Here is a 12,880-nt window from a genome sequence, read left to right on the forward strand (position 1 = left end):
CAATTGAAGCATTTTCTGGAGAGCTTGTGTAAAAGCTCACACTTTTTACTAAACCCTCCAGCTCACAAGAGGCCTTGGGGCTCTTCCAGATTGCTTCTGGCACACTAACCAGCTTAGTGGCTTTTCAGCCTCTGTTTTCCAGAGGGTCATGTTAAATGCAGTTCCTCAAAGTATGGGGCACATACTAGCAGGGGGCCTCAAGATGACTTAGGGTGACAGGCACAAAGTTTTTTTTTTTTTTGTTTTTAACAGTATCACTCTCAGCATAGTGACTTTTTTTGTTTTTGTTTGTTTTTTTGAGACAGAGTCTCACTCTGTCGCCCAGGCTGGAGTGCAGCAGCTCGTTGCAACCTCTGCCTCCCAGGTTCAAGCGATTCTGCTGCCTCAGCCTCCTGAGTAGCTGGGATTACAGGCATGCACCACCACACTCAGCTAAGTTTTGTATTTTTAGTAGAGACGGGGTTTCACCATGTTGGCCACGCTGGTGTCGAACTCCTGACCTCTGGTGATCCGCCCACCTAGGCCTCCCAAAGTGCTGGGATTACAGACAGGTGTGAGCCACCACACCTGGCTGAGCCTTGATTCTTAAAACAATCCACAGTTTGCCTTCACCGCCACACCGTACACTGGTATTCTGCTCTGCTATTTTCTTTTCACTCCACTGACCGTCCCCAGCTAAGGATTCTTTATCTCATCAACAGTTCTAAATGGGTGATTCTGTCGTTCCATGGGGCTTCTGACCACCATAGACACCTCAAAGAAACAACGTGGATGATAACGCTTTTTAAATTACAGTTGTGAGTTTTTCACGGACCAAGAACTCCATTACCCACTGGAGCTGCCAAGACAACCTCATCCTAATCTAGGTTAAGAGCATGGATTTCTCTCTCTCTCTTTTTTTTTTTTTTTAATAGAGATGGGGGGGGGGGTCTCACTATGTTGGCCAGGGTGGTTTTGAACTCCTTGTCTCAACCAGTCCTCCCTCCTCGGCCTCTGAAAGTGCTGGGATTACAGGCATGAGCCGTATGTCCAGCCTAATTTCTCTTATTTCTTTTCTGTCAATCAGGAGGGCACCTGAATAGGAAAAATGACTAACGGGGTTATATGGAGCCACCAGGGGACACTGTGTCATTAAGTCTTACATAGCAAGACCCCATCTCTACAAAAACAAATTCGTGCCCAAAGAGGTTTACTCGTATTCATAGGTGGAATTAAACGCCCCAAGAGCATTCCCCAAATCCAAACACCACAGTTAAAAACTGGTGTGAGTAAAGACAAGACTATTAGCATTGGATTAGGTCAAGACTATTAGGTCTGACTGTCTTAGGGAAAATGCTTAGATGTATACAAAGGGATAAATAGCCAGAAAATTCTTTTTTCTTTTTTCGAGTCAGAGTCTCGCTCTGTTGCCCAGACTGCAGTGCAGTGGCGCAATCTCAGCTCATGCAACCTCCACCTCCCAGGTTCAAGCAATCTCTTGCCTCAGCTTCCTGAGAGCTGAGATTACAGGTGTGCACCACCATGCCCAGCTAATTTTTGTATTTTTTGTAGACACGGGGTTTTGCCATCTTGGCCTGGCTGATCTCAAACTCCTGGCCTCAAGTGATCCACCCGCCTTGGCCTCCCAAAGTGCTGGGATTACAGGCATGAACCACTGCACCTGGCTGGATTTTCTATAGGTAGAATTTTAGTTGGTTATTCATAAATTTTATTCATTTTACTGTTTCAAAACTACAATTCAAATGGACAATTATTTTTTTCCATTTCAAATAACAGTACACTACTTTTTCATTCTTCCAACCCGATCTTAGGGACTTCATTTCAGAGTCTCTGTCAACAGACAATAAGCAGCAATAATGAAGCACTATCTCTATTGAACACCCAAGAATTTCCAGGTGGTACACTTACATGAAACCTAATAATCTCATCTTTACTCATACCAAAGTTTAATTATGTTATTTGGATTCTGGGTATGCTCTGGTGGGGTTGAGGGGGGATTTATTTCAACTGCTCATACAAGTAAAACTCTCTGGGGATTAGAAAAAAATTTTTTTAGAGATGGGGTCTTGCTATGTTGCCCAGGCTGGAGTGTGGTGATGCAATCACAGCTCACAGCAGCCTCCAACTCCTGAGCTCAAGTGATTCTCCTGCCTTAACCTCTCAAGTAGCTGGGACTACAGGTGCTCACCAACTGCACCCAGCTAATTTTTGTATTTTTTGTTGAGACAGGGTCTTGCTATGTTGCCAGGGGTGGTCTGGAACTCCTAGCCTCAAGTGATCCTCCCATCTGAGCCTCCCAAAGTGCAGGGATCACAGGCATGAACCACCATGGCTGGCCTCTTTGCACATTTGAGCATAGTCATTAATTAGCACTTTTTGATTTAGTTGTTATTTTTCTAAGTTTGCATTTTGTAAAAAAAAAAAAAAAAATTAGCATTTCCAAGTCTTTGATGGGAAGTATAATTTTAAAATAATTTCTTTAAGTTACCTGAGTTTAGTCATTACATGAATTTCATACAAATTTCCTATTCAACATGTATCTCACAATAAAAAGAATGAAAGGAGATGCATTAAAATTTTAATCCTAGTTATCGCCAGCTGGGAGGATTACAGAACAGGGAGAGAAGACTGGAGCCTTTATAAGCGTGCAGCTGGGCGGGGTTCAGGGGCTCATACCTGCAATCCCAGCACTTTGGGAGGCCGAGGCAGGTGGATCACCTGAGGTCAGGAGTTCGAGACTACCCTGGCCAACATGGTGAAACCCCATCTCTACTGAAAGTACAAAAATTAGCCAGGCGTGGTGGCAGATGCCTGTAATTCCAGCTACTTGGGAGGCTGAGGCAGGAGAATCGCTTGAACCCAGGAGGTGGTGGTTGCAGCGAGCCGAGATCACACCACTGCACTCCAGCCTGGGTGACAGAGAGAGATTCCATCTCAAAAAAATAATAAATAAATAAATAAAAAGAAATAAAATAAAGTGCAGCATGGTAACTAGAGAAAATGAAGGAAAAAAATTAAAATTAAAATTTTAAAAAAGACCAGTCTGGACAACATAGGGAGACCGTGTCTCTACAAAAAAACTTAAAAATTAGCTGGGTGTGGTAGCATGCACCTGTGGTCCCAGCTACTCGGGAGGCTGAGGTGGGAGGATCCCTTGAGCCTGGAAGTTGAGGCCACAGTGAGCCATGATCATGCCACTACACTCCAATCTAGGTGATACAGCGAGACCCTGTCTCAAAAATAAATTAATAAAATAAATAAAATGAAAAGAGATTCAGAGTTTGCCCAATAACTATCACTAAACCAAAGTAGTAATAAATTCTTTTTTTTTTTTTTTTTTTTTTTGAGACAGAGTCTCGCTCTTTGCCCCCAGGCTGGAGTGCAGTGGCGTGATCTTGGCCTACTGCAACCTCTACCTCCCGGGTTCAAGTGATCTTCCCGCCTCAGTTTCCCAAGTAGCTGGGATTATAAGTGCCTGCCACCAGGCCCAGCTAATTTTTGTATTGTTACTTGAGATGGGGTTTCACCATGTTGGCCAGGCTGGTCTCAAACTCCCAACCTCAGGTGATCCACCCGCCTCAGCCTCCCAAAGTGCTGGGATTACAGGCATGAGCCACCGCACCTGGCCCAAAGTAGTAATAAATTCTGATTTCAAAAAAATCTTTCATGCCTAGAGTGTGTCCCACACTCAAATTAATGAAAGCTTGGCATGCTATTCTGTTCCCAAAATTTCTATTCATTGTTTGACTCATTTGTACGTATTTTCATGTACTGAAGGAGAATGTTAAATATAACATACCCAAAATGAAATCAAAACTCTAGAGAAAATTAGAACAATCCAGAAAAGGGATTGACAAACATATAACCACCTTTATCTTTGCGCTTGCCTTCTCAATTTTTACCTAATTTGTAGATGACCACAGGTATACCTCAAGAGAGCTTGTTCTCAGCACCAAAATGATGTATATTGACTTTGTTGTTGTTGAGACAGAGTTTCGCTCTTGTTGCCCAGGCCAGAGTGCAATGGTGCAATCTCGGCTCACCGCAACCGCCGCCTCCCAGTTCAAGCGATTCTCCTGCCTCAGCCTCCTGAGTAGCTGGGATTACAGGCACGCACCACCACACCTGGCTAATTTTGTATTTTTAGTAGAGACAGGGTTTCACCATGTTGGTCAGGCTGGTCTCGAACTCCCGACCTCAGATGATCTGCCCACCTTGGCCTCCCAAAGTACTGGAATTACAGGTATGAGCCACCACGCCCAGCCATATATTGACTTTGAAATGAAAGTCTACGGCCAGGTGTGGTGTCTCACACCTGTAATCCCAACACTTCGGAAGGCCAAGATTCAAGGATCATTTGAGCCCAGGAGTTTGAGACTAGCTGGGGCAACATAGCAAGATCCCATCTCGAAATTTAAAAGTTAGCTGGGTGTGGTGGTGCGGCTATTGTCCCAGCTATTCAGGAGGATGCCTTGACCCACTGAGTTGGAGGCTACAGTGAGCTGTGATCACACCACTGCACTCCAGTCTGGATGATAGACCAACAACCTAGCTAAAAAAAAAAAAAAAAGAAAGAAAGAAATGAAGGTCTAGATTGCAACATAGGTCACAGAGTTGAAAAAGTAGGCATCCTGTTGTTTTCCCTAATTGCTTATAAAACAGGACTGGAAGTGTGGGCTTTCATTTCGACTATTTTTACTTAATTGTAATTTTGGCTTATAGTTTGGGAGAGTAGTTCATATTTTGGTAGAACATGATTTATTTATTTATTTATTTATTGAGATGGAGTCTCACTCTGTCACCAGGCTGGAGCGCGGTGGCACGATCTCGGCTCACTGCAACCTCCGCCTCCCGGGTTGGCAATTCTCCTGCCTCAGCCTTCCAAATAGCTGGGACTACAGGCGCCTGCCACTGCACCCGGGTAATTTTTGTATTTCTAGTAGAGATGGGGTTTCACCATGTTGGCCAGACTGGTCTTGAACCCCTGACCTCAGGTGATCCACCCACCTCGGCCTCCCAAAGTGCGGAGATTACAGGCGTGAGTCACCGCGCCCAGCCAGAACATGATCTTAAAACCAGCTTTGTGTGTTTGCTTTGGCAGCACGTATACTAAAATTGGAACAATACAGAGATTAGCATAAAAAAAAATTTAAAAACCAGCTTTGTGAATGTTTAGTTGTTGACTAATAAGAATTATTAAAATACTTCAAACATTATCTAGTATTTTGCTTCAGCATCTGTACATGATGAAGTATTTATAAGATTTTGTAAATACTATAAGTACCACTAATTAGTAAATACTTTAGTAATTTGTAAATACTAAGTATTTTAATATTTAGCACTACTATATAATTGCACAAAATCTAATTAATTAGTATTTTGTAATAGTTATTTGCTAAGTACTGCAACTCAGTAAATATGTTAGTATTTTGTAAGTAGTCATTTGCTAAGTACTGCTACACAGTAAATACTTTCATATTTTGTAAGCAGTCATTTGCTAAGTACGGCTATTCAGTAAATGTTTTAGTATTCTGTAGGTAGTCATTTGCTAAGTACTGATACTCAGTAAATGCTTTAGGATTTTGTAAGTAGCTATTACTAAGTAGTAGTACTTAGTAAAGACTTAGTAGCAGTATTTACAAAGTAGTTCTTTCTAGCTCATAAGCAAAGCATAGCAAAACAGTGAAGATAGGAAATACTTGTCTATTTGTACAGGTTTACAAGGTACGTAGTTAATTCTCTGTCATGACTGCAGTTTAAGTTTATGTAATGAGCACTCCAGAATCCAACTGCAAGCAAAAACCTATCTTCTATCTCTTCTGCTCATGTTAAGGTATGCGGTTACTTTGCAAACACTTAAGAAGACAGATGAAATTGGAATCACCAGGATGGTTTCCACCTGGCCTGTTAATTTATTCACTGGAAAGACTTCATTTGCATATGTTTTCACAGGTTTCAAAAAGTCAATTTTTTTTGGCGGGGGGCGGGGATAGATTTTGACATTGTTTTCCTAGGGGCTCTACAATGAATGTAAATCTATTCACCTTAAATTATTATGTTTTTGAGACATGGTCTTGCTCTGTTGCCCAGGCTGGCATACAGGGGAGCGATCACGGCTCACTGCAGCCTCGACCTCCCCAGGCTCAGGTGATCCTCCCACCTCAGCCTCCTGAGTAGCTTGGATACAGGTGCGTGCCACCCCACTCAGCTAAGTTTTGTATTTTTAGTAGAGACGGGGTTTCACCATGTTGGCCAGGCTGATCTCAATCTCCTGACCTCAAGTGATCTGCCCGCCTTGGCCTCCTAAAGTGCTGAGATTACAGACGTGAGCCACTGTGCCTGGCAGGAACTGTGACTTTCTACTTGGAACTGAGCTCCCTTTCCAACACCAAAATGTGTCTTTCCCACAGCTCATTCCCTTGGAATTTTGAGTTCGCAAATTCTTTGTGCAAAACATCTAACTTCTATTTCTGTAACTGAACTTGATTTGAATTCCCATTGTGCTGGGAGTCAGAATCTTAATTACGTCAGGTAATTAAGCAACCTCTTCTCCCTTCTTACCATAGGCTGGGGGAGAGAGTCGAGGCCCCACATGGGACTGGAGTATTCTCAGTCAGAACAGTGAACACAGAGTCATCCTCAATCCTCTCTACTCTCGTGGTCTTGAGGGGCCACTGCTACCTCCTCCTGGTCCTGACCTTGAGGCTTCTCAGCACTGGCTTTCTCTGAATTCCTTCTATGCACAAGTAAATCATTCAGCTTCTTCCTGAACAACAAGGATATCTCGTCCAGATACCCCTGTTCCGTGGTTACTCTACTGTTACTGAGCCATGCTGGACCCAGAGGGGAACTCTGCAAAGCTCACCACCTCCCCCAGCTTCCCCAGGGAGAAAGACACACACACCCTCTCCTCTGAGACCTCCAAACTTATGCGGGTATCTGTCATCACTACCACTCCTGCCTCATACCCGTGCACACCCAAGGACTGTGTTTGGAGAGGCAGATGCATTGAGGTCTAAGCGTTCTTGCATCCTTAACTTTGAAACCATAAAAGCATGTTCTTTTCTTTGATCTCTGGATGTTTCATTTTGTTTTTTGTCATCTCCCTCTTTCGATGCCTCCTGCAACAAATTGTATGTGGGAGGAAGGGAGAGGCAAACATGTACAAGGACACAGAGGTATCCTGGGAAAAATTGTGACTCATACTCTAAAATATTAATCTCACTCCCTTGTATAGCACCTTGTGCTTTATTTTTATTTATTTATTTATTTTTTGAGGCAGAGTCTCACTCTGTCCCCCTGCTGGAGTGCAGTGGCGCAATCTCAGCTCACTGCAACCTCTGCCTCCCGGGTTCAAGCAATTATCCTGCCTCAGCCTCTGGAGTAGCTGGGACTACAGGCGCCTGCCACCATGCACGGCTATTTATTTTTATTTTTATTTTTTAGTAGAGACAGTGTTTCACCATGTTGGGCCTCAAACTCCTGACCTCAAGTGATCTGCCAGCCTCGGCCTCCCAAAGTGCTGGGATTACAGGCATGAGCCACCACACCCAGCCAAAACATGTATTTCTCATGGAATGATTTCATGCACTAGAGCAAGCTAATTGGGAAAGTCAATAGCAAGGAACAGTAGCAATCGTTTATGAAATAATGATTAGGTGCTGGCACTTGATGCACATTCATAGTCCCATTTAACTCTTCAAGTGAAATTCTCACTTGGCAGGAATTTACTATTAGCCATTTTCCAAATAAGAGATACAGACGAGAGAGTCTCTATCTCTTCTTTGGTGCGAGGAGATTGGTGCAGTCGGTGAATGGCAAAAGTGGATATGTACCCAGATCTGTCTCCAGTCCAAATTCCAACTCATCACTTCCCTAAATGTGTTCTATTCTGCCAGGCTGGATAAGGGAAGTGGTTCTGCTTCCAAACTTAATATGTGACAGATGACGCAATCTAAACCAAAGTCTTCTTGAGTTTGGTCAAACCATATGCTGCCAAGGCTTGAATCCAAATAACCATAACGAGCCCTCCCAACTATGCCACAACCCACACACCTCAAAGGCAAGGGAATCCCAGGCGACAAGGTCCAGGAACAGCCACTCTGGGGAGTCTGCCACCTGTGATATTGCTCCCATGGCACACACAGTGCCCCATCTGCCTCCAGACCTGCGCTGAAGGAATGGGGGAAAGGGGCAAACTTTGTAGGTGTGGGTGATCCAGTGGTCACTTGATGTCTCTCAAACAAGGACTCTGTAGATTATGCTAATGGGCCAAACAGAAATGTGTTTCTTTTCTTTCTTTCTTTCTTTCTTTTTTTTTTTTTTTCTGAGACAGGGTCTTGCTGTGTTGCCCAGGCTGGAGTGTAGTAGTGCAATCTTGGCTCACTGCAACCTCCACCTACTGGGTTCAAGTAATTCTCCTGCCTCAAGCCTCCCAAGTAGCTGGAACCACAGGCATGTGCCACCACGCCTGGCTAGTTTTTTGTATTTTAGTAGAGACGGGGCTGGTCTGGAACTCCGGGCCTCAAGTGATTCACCCACCTTGGCCTCCCAAAGTGCTGGGATTACAGGCATGAGCCACCGTGCCCAGCCTTGTTTCTTTCTAAATGAGGCTTCCTTTGTGTCTTTACATTTCCTTCTACAAAAAAACTGCCATGGCACAGGGGCTTATGCCTATAATCCCAGCACTTGGAGAGCCCAAGGCCAGTGGATCACTTGAGCCCAGGAGTTCGAGACCAGCCTGGGTTAACATAGTGAGACCCCAGCTCTACGAAAAATTTAAAAATTAGCCAGCCATGGTGGCATGCACCTGTGGTCCCAGCTATTCGGGAGGCTGAGGTGGGAGGATCACTTGAGCCCAGGAGTTCCAGGCTTCAGTGAGCTATGATCTGGCCGCTGCACTCCAGCCTGGACAACAGAGCAAAGTGCTGTCTTAGAATAAAATACTTTTTAAATAAACTAAAAACAAAACAATGGGCCAGGTGTGGGTGGCTCACATCCATAATCCCAGCACTTTGGGAGGCCAGGTGAGGCAGAATAGGGCATGAGGGTAACCAAGGGTTAAGGCAGAAACAAAAGAACAGCAGGTGCAGACAGTTCTAGGCAAGATTAGGCAGCATAGAGGCCACGTGTTCATTCCGTCAATCAGGCGGGGGGGGGGGGCGGGGGGAGGGTGACAGCTTCTGATTGACGGCGGGCGTGGGTGGGTGGTGGTGCGCAAGTCTCCACTTCAGCCTCTGATTGGTCACAGGCCAATCCTTCAGAGGGTGTAACCAATCGGAGGCATCTAACGGGAACCTAGGGGCGTTACCTAATTCTTCCAGCTTAATAAAAATCCTGACGGGTGCTATTGAGCCGTTTGCTCTAGCCCGCTCCTGCTGTGTGAATTGTACTTTCGCTTCAATAAATCTGTCTCTTCCTTACTCCGGTTTTTTCTTTTGTTTCTTTTCGTTGCTTTGTTCTTTTGCTACTTTGTGCATTTTGTTCAATTCTTTGTTCAACACGCCAAGAACCTGGGCAATCCACAGTCAAGACCTTACATCCAGTAACAGAGGCAGGAGGATCCCTTGATGCCAAGAGTTCGAGACCAGCTGGGGCAACAAAGTGAGACCCTGTCTCTACTCTCTATCTAACTCTCTCTCTCTCTCTCTCTCTCTCTCTCTCTCTCTCTCTCTCTCTCTCTCTCTATATTTTTAATTATCTGGGCATGGTGGTGCATGCATGTGGTCTCAGCTACTCCTCGGGCTGAGGTGGGAAGATCGCTTGAGCCTGGGAGTTGAGGCTGCAGTGAGCTATGATGGCACCACTGCACTCCAACCTGGGTGACAAAGCGAGATCCTGTCTCTAAATTAAATTAAAAACAATACCACCAAAACAACAACAGGTTGGGCGGTGGTGTCTCACGCCTATAATCGGAGCACTTTGGGAGGTCGAAATGGGAGACCATGTGAAGCCAGGAGTTCGAGAGCAGCCTGGGCAACACAGACCCCACCTCTACAAAAAATAAAACTGGCCTTGATGGCGCGCCCTGTAATCCTAGCTACTTGGGAGGCTGAGGCAGGGGGATGGCTTGAGTCCCAGAGGTTGAGGCTGCAGTGAGCTGAGATCCCTCCGCTACACTCCAGCCTGGATGATAAACTGAGATCCTATCAAAAAACAAACAAACAAACAGTGCCCCACTCAGTTTTTCCTGAAACGCGCAACCCTCGCCTGTAGCCAGGAGGAAACTCCGCGAGCCAGCAAAACACAAACTCGGCCGGGAAACAGACAACAAGGCCACCCTGGGGTGCCAGAAGAGGAAGCTGCGAGGCGGGTTCTTCTTCCTGGTCGGCGGCGAGCGCTTCCGGGGTGGTGGCGAGGGAGGCGGAAGTGCGGTGTTCTAGCAGGTGGCTGCTTTCTCTGGGCTGGCTGTGGGAGGCTCCCGAGGTGGGGACCCGGCCGGGATGGCTGCAGCGGCGGCCGGGGCCGGGAGCGGGCCCTCGGCGGCCCAGGAGAAGCAGTTCCCGCCGGCGCTGCTGAGTTTCTTCATCGACAACCCGCGCTTCTGGCCGCGGGAAGGAGAGGTATGCGGAGGGGGCGGCGCGTGAGCGGTCGGCGTCGGTGCCCACAGGGGCGGCGGCCCTGTGGTTCTGCCCACCTCGAGCGGCACTGACCTAGCCTGCGTTGTGCCAGGTGCTGAGCCCGGGCGGGGGGCTGCGGCGGGGACCTGACAGCAGGCAGGGACCGCTTCAGGTCCTGGGTCGATGTCTGTCTATGGAATAAAGCCCCGTCAGGTCTGTTTCACTCCACACCCCGGGTTCAGTCTCTTTGCGCTTTGCTTTGCGTCAGTTCTGGGAAATTAAAATTGAACTTGGCTTTGTTAAGTGGGTAGTCCCCAACTAGAAGCGTGGAAGCAAAGTGGCAGACGCTAGCCTTCAAATAATGCAAGCCTGGAGGACCCTGTAAAAGTTTTCACCCAAATGAGGAAAATTAGTTCCGGGACCTGTGTGTGTGTGTGTGTGTGTGTGTAAGTTAGTTCCGGGACACGTGTGTGTGTGTGTGTGTGTGTAAGTTCCGGGACACGTGTGTGTGTGTGTGTGTGTGTGTGTGTGTGTTTTCTGAGGTGGGGACGGCGACTTTCTCGAAGGATGTCCGGAGCTGTGTTTTGTTACCAGCAAGTCAGAGTTCTTTTAAAGACTGTCCAGGCTGGGCGCTGTGACTCACGCCTGTAATCCCAGCACTTTAGGAGGCCGAGATGGGAGGATTACTTGGGGCCAGGAGTTCCAGACCAGCCTGGGCAACAAAGCAAGACCCCCAACTCTACCAAAAAAAAAAAAAAAAAAAAAAAAAAAAATCGAAAAATGAGCCAGGTGTGGTGGCACGCACCTGTATTTCCAGCTACTCAGGAGGCTGAGGCCAGAGGATCGCTTGTGATTGAGGCTGCAGGTGAGCTGTAATTGGGCCACTGCACTACAGCCTGGGTGACAGAGACCCCATCTCCAGAAAAAGAAAAAAAAAAAAAACCTCGTCAGTTCAAATGCCTGGGAACTGGCTGGATTTAATTTTCAGGGAGCTATGTGTCTGCAGATGTGCAAACCTTTATTTCTTACAAGCATTGATGTATTACAGATTAGCTCTAGGAAAGAAATCTGGAGACTTGAGTTTTCATAAAAATTACCTGGTGCTACTTCAGATGTGACTTATTGACTATTGAAATTGCCTTCTGACTGTTGGGCAGTGTTTGCACAATGATGAGATAATTCCTGTTATTCTTATTATTTTAAATAGAGACGAGGTCTCACGGTGTTGCCCAGGCTGGTCTTGAACTCCTGAGCTCAGGTGATCCTCTCACCTCGGCCTCTCAAAGTGCTAGGATTACAATTCCTGTTTTTCTAAAACCGGTTTTTCTTTGGTTTTGTCATTAGCATGTGCGACACAAGAGGTCGACTCTGAACTTAGCGTTTTCAATAGCTAAGATGAAATGTTTCTATTCATGATGTGCTTCTGTTTCCTCATGTTTCAGGAGGAAAATAAGATTTTATTTTATCATCCAAATGAGGTAGAAAAGAAGAAGAGGCCGGGCGCGGTGGCTCAAGCCTGTAATCCCAGCACTTTGGGAGGCTGAGGCGGGCGGATCACGAGGTCAGGACATCGAGACCATCCTGGCTAACACAATGAAACCCCGTCAATACTAAAAATACAAAAAAATTAGCCGGGCGTGGTGGCGGGCGCCTGTAGTCCCAGCTACTCGGGAGGCTGAGGCAGGAGAATGGCGTGACCCCGGGAGGCGGAGGTTGCAGTGAGCGGAGATCGCACCACTGCACTCCAGCCTGGGCGACAGAGCGAGACTCCGTCTCCAAAAAAAAAATAGAAAAGAATGAGAAGATTAGAAATGTCGGATTGTGTGAAGCTATTGTACAGTTTACAAGGTAATACCTCTAAGTGTGCCTTTAGAGTTCAGTGAATTCTTAAAACTGCTGCTGGAGAATTGTCCCAAACATATTTTTTTAACCTTTGTAGGACCTTTAGCCCATCAAAACCTGCAAAATCTTTACATACGCAGAAGAACAGACAGTTCTTTAATGAACCAGAAGAAAATTTCTGGATGGTCATGGTATTTACATACACAGTGTATCTTTCTGAAATTGTATGGTGAAGTTATGGGTGATCTTTACTATTCAGAATTTAGCAAAGTTCTCTGGCTATTGCATCCAAGTAAAATTAAAATAAAATTGGTTGCAATTTTAAAATCAAGTTCTTCCTATTTGCTTTATTCATTCTTGGGGCTGCTTTAAGAAGCTGTGTTTCTGGTGCTGTAGCATGTTCAAAGTTTTTAAACTAAGGCAAAATAAACATGGTCTAATGAATTCATTGTATAATTTCAGTTTATCAAACTTTGTAG

General features: G+C 45.7%; 1 pseudogene; it reads left to right on the plus strand.

The window, feature by feature from the left end:
* Positions 1-10,431: 10,431 nt before the first annotated feature.
* The window catches only part of LOC134758934 (olfactory receptor 7E24-like), a 31,617-nt pseudogene continuing 29,168 nt past the window's right edge, over positions 10,432-12,880 (plus strand).

Source organism: Gorilla gorilla, chromosome 6, assembly GCF_029281585.2.
Source record: "Gorilla gorilla gorilla isolate KB3781 chromosome 6, NHGRI_mGorGor1-v2.1_pri, whole genome shotgun sequence".
NCBI classification, from domain to species: Eukaryota; Metazoa; Chordata; class Mammalia; order Primates; family Hominidae; genus Gorilla; species Gorilla gorilla.